This window comes from Schistocerca nitens, chromosome 4, assembly GCF_023898315.1.
Source record: "Schistocerca nitens isolate TAMUIC-IGC-003100 chromosome 4, iqSchNite1.1, whole genome shotgun sequence".
Classification (NCBI taxonomy): Eukaryota; Metazoa; Arthropoda; class Insecta; order Orthoptera; family Acrididae; genus Schistocerca; species Schistocerca nitens.
The window spans coordinates 112,352,073-112,361,501 of record NC_064617.1 but is presented as its reverse complement, the minus strand read 5'-3'; the positions used below and the strand labels follow the sequence as shown (position 1 = coordinate 112,361,501).

The 9,429-nt window shown below is 41.7% G+C and overlaps 1 pseudogene; it reads left to right on the top strand.

The window, feature by feature from the left end:
- Positions 1–9,062: 9,062 nt before the first annotated feature.
- LOC126253890 (5S ribosomal RNA) lies at positions 9,063–9,179 on the top strand (annotated as a pseudogene).
- The last annotated feature ends 250 nt before the right edge of the window (positions 9,180–9,429 follow it).

Sequence of the window (9,429 nt, the reverse complement as noted above, 5' to 3'; positions counted from 1 at the left end):
AGACAAGTAACTGAGAAGGCGTGGGAATTCAATGTAGATGTCCACATATTATTCGTAGATTTTAAAAAGGCCAATGATAGCATACACCGACAGACACTCCTAAATATAATGAAGGAATTTAAAATACCATCAAAATTAATCAGATTAGTTAAAATGTTTATAGATGAAACTTTATCTCGCATAAAGACACCGGTAGGAGAAACTGAAGATTTTAAGGTGTACACTGGACTGAGACAAGGAGATGCCATTTCACCTATTTTATTTAACCTTTCCTAGAGAGGATCCGTAGAGAATTTTCTGAAACCAGTCCACAAGGGATCCTGCTATAGGATGTGAACATTACAAGACTTGCCTATGCAGAAGATGTAGCACTAGTAAGTAGTTCCAAGACAGAATTAATCAGAATGATGCAAAATTACTACAAAATTGCTGAGAAAACAGGATTATATGTTAATGAAGAAAAGACAGAATACCTGTCCGTAAGTAAGAAAACCAGGAAAGATGCACCTCTGACTGTAGATGGATTCAATTTCAAGACTGTTGACCACTTCAAGTACCTGGGAAGTCTTTTTAGTAATAACAACTGAACAGATACAGAAAAAGATGTCCGTATCTCAACAGCAAACAAGACACTTTAGTTTCATCAAAATTCTAAGAAAAAGATCACTTAGCAGTAACTTCAAAATCCGCTTATATCAATCGACCATTATACCTGTAATATTATATGGATGTGAAACATTAATATTTAGAAAGAAATATGAAGAAAAACTGTTAAAATTCGAAAGAAAAGTCCTAAAAAAATTTTTTGGACCTGTGTACGACGAAAATAACGTGGAATGGAGAATAAGAAGAAATGAAGAATTAAGAGGGCTGTGCAAACATCGTAACATCGTCGAAGTGCTCAAGAGAAGAAGATTGAATTGGGTAGGCCACATAGTAAGAATGACAGAGAATAGACTACCTACGACGGCATTCAGCAGAATGTAACGTCTCTTAGCAAAAGACATATTATGTAATAAAGAGAAAACATTGTGTGTCATGTGTTGTACTTGTATAAAATTATGTATTTTTTTTTAATTTATTTTAGATAATATCTGTGTCGGCGAGTACTGAAACCGCCACAGACGATACTTATTAAATATCAAACAAAGATGAGAATGTGTGATTAGTATAAATAATACAGAACGAACATTAATTTCTCTGTCGTCTTCTTGGAGTTACGTGAGTAGGATAGCCTGTGACGTGATATTGTATGCTAGCGTAGCATTCTTTTGTCAAGTTTGTAAGAGGGACGCCATTAAGTAAGGTTATGAAAAGGTGTGTAATTAATCGAATTGTTTAAATGTTTTGAACAGAGTTACTTAGTGAAACCTTGCATTATGATTTATGATAAGCTTGCCTGGTATTTTATCCCATCCCCTTAAGACATTTTCAGTTATTTAAATATTATTCGTGGTGCAGAGCTGCGCTACGAACGAACGAGCCGTTGCCGCGGCGCATTCAAATTTCATTAAATGAACTCTATCATACCGCAAAGAAGCGGGCAGGTAATAGTGAAGTAAAAATTACTTCTTTCAGCTTTCGAAGTTGTAGAGCAGAGCAGCAGATTTTATGATGTGTTTTACAGGTTGATGCGGGCTGCTGATAATATATTACTAACGGTACAAAAAGATAATTTACTTTCATCACAAAAAGAAATCTTGCTGTGCGTAGTTCTGGTCTGGCAACCTTATAGTAAAAACATCTTTTTTCTCCGATAATAGTCTCATGTTCTCGTGTTAGCCGTGGTACTTATTGTTGTTTTACTGTTAACAAAAATCCACTGCAAAATTATGATGTTGAACAATCATTGCGTACTGTAACATCAGTATTGATAACGAAGTAATTTTCATTAACCTTTTCAATAACTATAAAGTAAGGAAGATAGGTTGAACTTTCTGGCGAGTTACAGTAACGAAAAAATGTTCCTTTAATAGAAAGCCAGATCCAGAACAATAAGAACAAAATATATTTCGTTTTGTTGAAAATTAATGATCCAAAGAAAGTCACGGCACAGTATCACTAAAAGGTATTTCGGGGCTCTTTTCGTGGTAACATATTTCATTTAATATATGAGTTGTTACGCGAGTAATAGTAAAACAAAGCAAATAATATAAGAGCCAGCGAAAAGAACAATAGATGGAACGAGAGGAAGAGTGAAACTCAGAATCAGATAGCGTGATAACATTCGGGAGGACACAACTAGGATGAACCCCAACAGCAACTGGACAAACAGCGCATTGGACAGGCAGAAGTGGAAGAGACTCATAGACAGGCGTATGGTCAATAACTCCCTTGCCACATGTAAAGTAAAAGTAAAAGTTTCCAATCCATTTGAACATAAAGAAAAAGTCAGAAGAGCTAATAGGATGATTTAATGGTAATTTAATTTCAAAATAGAAATCATAGAGATAAAACTGCCACTGTAAGCACACAAAACGATAAATAGTGAGTGGTACCTGTTGTAACCGCGACCGAAACGGTCGCGGGGTGGACGAGAAAGCGCGGCGGGACGAAACGGAGAGCGGCCCCTCGAACAAACAAACGAACGGAAAGGCCGGACACGAAACAACAACGGACAATCTAGAGAGAGACCTTACGACAACACGCAAGAAGCAACGGGGTCACAGAGACAAACAAACGAATCCAAGACATCCACTAGTAATGAAAACAAAGAACGGTAAACACGCAGTCTGTTGTCGAGGCGATATTTGATCGCAGGCGCCGGCCGGTGTGGCCGAGTGGTTCTAGGCTCTTCAGTCCGGAACCGTGCTGCTGCTACGGTCGCAGGTTCGAATCCTGCCTTGGGCATGGATGTGTGTGTCGTCCTTAGGTTAGTTAGGTTTAAGTAGTTCTAAGTTCTAGGGGACTGATGACCTCAGATGTTAAGTCCCATAGTGCTCAGAGCCATTTGAACCATTTTTGATTGCAGGCCTAGTTTTATTCGAATACATTTTGAAAGTATTGTATTCTTCTGTACTTTCGTAATCATTCTCCTAATGTCTAGAAGACATTTGCAGACAAAATTTTGTGGGCTAGATCTGACAAAAGTATAAAGCAGGCACGTTTATCAGTTCTGTTTACAAAGGTGCTGGACATATATATTTGAATCCAATGCTTTATTTCGTATAACAAGAGAGACATAGGGCGAAGTTTCGTAGTACCGAGTAGCACGAACAAGAGGTAAAAAAATGTGTGAAATCTTATGGGACTTAACTTCTAAGATCATCAGTCCCTAAGTTTACACACTACTCAACCTAAATTATCCTAAGGACAAACACACACATCCATGTCCGAGGGAGGACTCGCACAGTCCATGACTGCAGCGCCCCTGACCGCTCGGCTAATCACGCGCGGCAACAAGAGGTAAGTCGATATAGAGCTTTAAATTAGCGATGGATTGTTCCTTGCACTTTCGACCTACTATTGGTTCCCTTTTGTCCTGCTGACTATTGAATAGGACCAATTTATCGCAAATTACGAAAACAGGTGTTTAAACTCGAAACCGCAACAAAAACTGCGAAATGTGCTTTTACTATTAATAAAGGATAGTAGGGAAAAAACTGTTCCACGCTCGCCACAAAAAATGCTTTTCGACTAGTGTAGCTTAAATTTGTTGAGTTTTTTTGTTGCTAAATATCCGAAATGTTCCATTTGAAGCCACTGATCAGTTTTAGGAGTGCATTAGACGTTTGAGTGCACTTCTTTAATATGCACGGCTAAACATGCTGCAGAAATCAATGTATTACCAGTGGCGCAATGGGCCCAAAATGGCGGCCTCTGGCAGGTTGGCCGTACTTTCCGTACCAAGAGCTTTAGTTGTAAGTAGGCTGTTTAGGTTTTTTTATTGGTAACGCCACCTCTGTATAGAAAATCACTGGCTGTGCGGTGTGCAGTCTGTGGCTGCTTTGCATTGTTGTAATACTCGCCATTGTAGTGTTAGGCAGCTGGCTGTGAACAGCGCATAGCGTTGGGCAGTTGGAGGTGAGCCGCCAGCAGTGGTGGATGTGGGGAGAGAGATGGCGGAGTTTTGTAATTTGTCATGAACTGCTATATATATGATGATATCAAGGTAAATACATTCTTTGTTCTCTATTAATATCTTTCGCTTGCTAACTATCCCTATCAGTAGTTAGTGCCTTCCATAGTTTGAATATTTTATTTAGCTGGCAGTAGTGGCGCTCGCTGTATTGCAGTAGCTTGAGCAGCGAAGATTTTTGTGAGGTAAGTGATTTGTGAAAGGTATAGTTTAATGTTAGTCAGGGCCATTCTTTTGTAGGGAATTTTGAAAGTCAGATTGCGTTGCGCTAACAAAATATTGTGTGTCAGGTTAAGCACAGTCCTGTAAAATTATTAAAAGGGGACGTTTCATAGTTCGCGCTCGTGCTGCTGGCGGCGGGAGCTTCTCGCTGCGACAGAGACGGCTGATGAAGAGCCGCGGGAGTCTTTGCCCCGGTGATCACTTGGATTCGTCGGGGCACATGGTCGGTCAACCGGAGGTTCCAAGCCATTGTGGGATCGAGTGGGCGTGAAGAGTTTTATGAAGGGGACCGCTAGAACTGCTGTATACCGCCATTCGCCGAATTGAGGACTCTGAGCGACGTTAAACATACACATAAAGAAGGCAGTATTGGTCTAGATTGCCGTTTGAAATTGTTACCCTGTGCAGATTTTTGTGGCCGTTACAGCTTGTAAAGTCGCATTCACTACTCGGACGACTGAATGACTTAGTTGGTTGTAGCGAAGTACGTTATTGTATTGCGTCCACGTGGTTTTGGATGCACGTGCTTGTCTTGAGAAGAATCATATTTATTAGACTATGTTGAGTACTCTGTATCGTGTTATTGATTTGATTATTCTTGCAAAAGGAGTAGCCGGCCGGTGTGGCCGAGCAGTTCTAGGCGCTTCAGTCTGGAACCGCGTGACCGCTACGGTCGCAGCTTCGAATCCTGCCTCGGGCATGGATGTGTGTGATGTCCTTAGGTTAGTTAGGTTTAAGTAGTTCTAAGTTCTAGGGGAATGATGACCTCAGATGTTAAGTCCCATAGTGCTCAGAGGCATTTGATCCATATTTTTTTTTTTTTTAAGGTGTCGTTCACGTTTTGGAAGGAGGGCTGCATACAGGTAACGCTAATGTGTGCGTTATCAGTTCAATGTAGTAATGGACTTGTCTATAGTATGTTATAATATTATTTATTCTGAAATAGAGGACGATGAACTCAGTAAATTTAAATTTTTCCTGTTAATTGCTAGTGAGATCAGTGCGATTTCTGTCCGCGATCTTAGTTAATGGGATTTGTTCTTTGTGTAAAAAGCATCTGTGAGGATTTAAAATTGTTTATTCTTAGCGCAGGAAGATGAACTCAGCACATAATTTGAACGTTGTTTTAGTTGATTCAAAAATGGCTCTGAGCACTATGGGACTCAACTGCTGAGGTCATAAGTCCCCTAGAAGTTAGAACTACTTAAACCTAACTAACCTAAGGACAACACAGACATCCATGCCCGAGGCAGGATTCGAACCTGCGACCGTAGCGGTCGCGCGGTTCCAGACTGTAGCGCCAGAACCGCTCGGCCACCAGCGGCCGGCTTTTAGTTGATTGCAAGAACGTTTAGGTCATGCTGGTTTCTTGCTAATTGCTACTGTGATTTGTGCGATTTCTGTATGCCACGTTTTCTGTTAGGATTTTTTTATGTAAAGATTGTCTGTAGGCTCTTTTAAAGTTGTTTATTCTAATGCATGAAGATGAACTCAGAAAATAATTTGAAAATTGTTTTGGTTGATTCGAATAACTTATTTGGTTCATTAGCTGCTGTCTTAATATTAGTTGTTTCTTAAACGTAAAAGGGTTCAAAAATGGTTCAAATGGCTCTGAGCACTATGCGACTTAACTGCTGAGGTCATGAGTCGCCTAGAACTTAGAACTAATTAAACCTAACTAATCTAAGGACATCACACACATCCATGCCCGAAGCAGGATTCGAACCTGCGACCGTAGCGGTCACGCGGTTCCAGACTGAAGCGCCTAGAACCGCACGGTCACACGGGCCGGCACGTAAAAGGGAAATGAAAGTTTAAAGTCAAATTTTCCCTTATCATTAATGTTAAAAGTTGTATTAAAAAACTGAGACGTGAAGGCAGGATTTAAAAGTGCGTGGGGCCTTACTCAGTTACACTTGGTTGCTCAGATTTTTTTTTATTTACAGCTTAATTGGAATTAACTCTAAATAAGGTTAACAGTAAGGAACAATAATCGAATCTGACTGTTAGGACACAATGTCTAATAAAAAATTCTTAAACAAGTTGCACTCACAGCTGAAGGCCATATTGACACAGAAATTCAAATTATTTGTCGCCTGAAGGCCCCAATAGTAATAATTCAAAACAATTTAACGGCCGAAGGCCTGGATAACATATTTTTAAGAACAATTAACGTCTCCAAGGGATACTAAAATATTTTTTTACAAGAAAGAAATACATAATCATCACAATCTGATAAAACCGAGAGAGAAGTGGGTCTCAGTGCTCGAAGGATCGGCCTGGGAAAAGTCGCTCAACTTCGTAACTGATGAGACAGGCAGCCAAGAGTTCTATTCACTTAATCGGATGGCAACTCAAACTACTGACAGTTTAAACGCAAACCCTCTTGCAAAATGTACCTAACATCTGGTAACCAGCACAATGATGGAATAGCCCAGGCAAGGCGGAACCAGCGGACAGCACTGCGTCTTCAGAATCCGGTGTTTAGAACATCCAGAAGCAGAAGGAACCAAGGTAGTCCAAAAGTCAAAATATCCGAACCACAATCAAGGAGGCTGTCGAACTACACGCCTTACCGGACAGCAGCAGCAAGGCGAGGAAAGGTACACTGCCGCGAAAAATACGCTAACCTCCAGGACAGGTAACTGGGGCGTTAGCAGCCACTGGACAGAAAAATACCGCTGGTTGAACTTCACGAATAAACACAAGGAATTCAATGAGTAATAATAAGAAGTGGAGGACGGCTAATTAATTTCGCCAACTCCAAACACGTAAGTCATTGCTCTTCGTCACAGTGACCCTGCGAGCAGCAACGCACGACCAAACGGCATGATCTCAAAGTAGTGGAGGTTTCGCCACTGGGTTAATGTTCACTCAACTCAACGTCCTGGGTTCGGTGGACAACGAGGTTGTGGCCCTCGGCAACTACAGCTCCTCGATCCGGCAATGCCTGCATGCCGCCATGACTCCCGACATGTCTTTGCGCTGCCGGACCTCTCTGCTGCTCCGTCCCAACCGAACTGCCGACACACCCCACCCGGAAAACACTTGATGTCCTTCCATAGATCGTACCACGGTACTAGATATCGATAAACGCTGCTGCTGCCACTCATCCACAGACAATGCTAGCAAACATAGTGGCTCCAGTAAACACAAGAAGAAAACGAGACGCCACTATCCCTATTACACGATGCCAACCTAACAACGGCACCAATGCGGGCCGCACACGGCCAACAACATTGTCTGATAAAATTGTTTTATCGATTCTCTTGTAAGGCTAACTGGGTGTTCACCTCTTGAACTTTCTGTTTAAATATTTGTGTGTAATAAAAGTATGTTCATTGGAATGTCATTACTTATGCCTGTAAACCCCAGCACCACCACTCCATTGCTACATCACAAAGTTTATAGTCAATTGTACTTTGAGAGAAGAGACTATTAGCTTGTGAACTATCAAGTGATACGTTAGTGTTCTGAGACAGTAACGAATATACATGACGTTCCTGTGGGCATGGATTGTTCCAAGGTTAAGTATTTCATCTTATTCAAATTATAATAACGTGGTCCATATTTTGTGCATGTAGAGGAAATCTAAGAACCCACCACAGCGCCCAAGAGTGCTCTTTCTTCCAGCACGACATGTAGCATGATGCAACATACTCCATTTCCCAGAATGAATTTTCAGTCTGCAGCGAATTGTACGCTGAACTGGAACTTACTGGCAAATTAAAACTGTGCCTTACGGGGCTTCGAAAGTAGGACCTTATCTCTTTCACAGGCCAGTGCTCTATCGACTGAGCTGTCCAAGAATGTGTCACAGCTCCACTTCCGGCACTGACGCATCTGCGCTTCCCTCAGTAAAACAGATCGTACTCGACAGAGAAAGTTATAGACTGATGGGAGTAATAAAATAAACAGCAGTCAACAATGGGTACACGCTAACAGCACGCAGGCTCAGTTACAGAACTAAAACTAAAATACAGAACAAGGACAAAGAAGACTCAACACAGGATAATGTACCATGTAACAGACAAGAGTCGTATACAGACCACACTTTGACTGCACTGCACAGAAGAAAGGACTTGATACATACCTCCCTTCACACAAAAATTAAAAAATAAATTTGCAAATATTCTAGAGACAAAAATGGTTCAAATGGCTCTGAGCACTATGGGACTTAACATCTGAAGTCATCATTCCCCTAGAACTTAGAACTACTTAAACCTAACTAACATAAGGACATCACACACATCCATGCCCGAAGCAGGATTCGAACCTGCGACCGTAGTGGTGGTGCGGTTCCAGACTGAAGTGCCTAGAACCGCTCGGCCGCACCAGCCGGCATTCTAGAGACGCAAAGCATCCACACAACGTATAAACAGAAACATAATCCATGAAAAGTTAAACGACCCAAGAGAGAGAAGTTTTAAGGTGCTTGCATATTAGCCCAGTCGTATGTTGGTTTCCCCATAGCAAAACTGCAGAAGCTTTTTTCTCTTATATGTCCTATATGTTTTTTCTCCTAATTGTCCTACATGTTTTTTGAGATGCTGAATCCTAATTTCATGTTTTCTGCCTTATAGGAGTAGTTTGACAGCAAAAATGCAAAGAAAGCTCATAATTTTCGCACTTTTCTCAGTTTCTCGTCTAAGTCTAAAGAACTATGCGTTTCTCGACGATGACCACTCTATACCAAATTAGACGTAATTTCCTACAAAATACACTAGCCAGGCTTGATTTTCTGAAAAGCTGTGATTCCTTGGGCAACGGCCTTGCCGCAGTGGATACACCGGTTCCCGTGTGATCACTGAAGTTAAGCGCTGTTGGGCGTTGCCGGCAGTTGGATGGGTGACCCTCCAGCCGCCATGCGCTGTTGCCATTTTTCGGGGTGCCCTCAGCCTCGTGATGGCAATTGAGGAGCTACTCGACCGAATAGTAGCGGCTTCGGTCAAGAATACCATCATAACGTCTGGGAGAGCAGTGTGCTGACCCCACGCCCCTCCTATCCCCATCCTCCTCTGAGGATGACACGGCGGTCGGATGGTCCCGGTAGACCACTCGTGGCCTGAAGACGGAGTGCTGTGATTCCTTGGCAACTCTGCGAAAAAGACAAAAAGGCTCACTCCCAC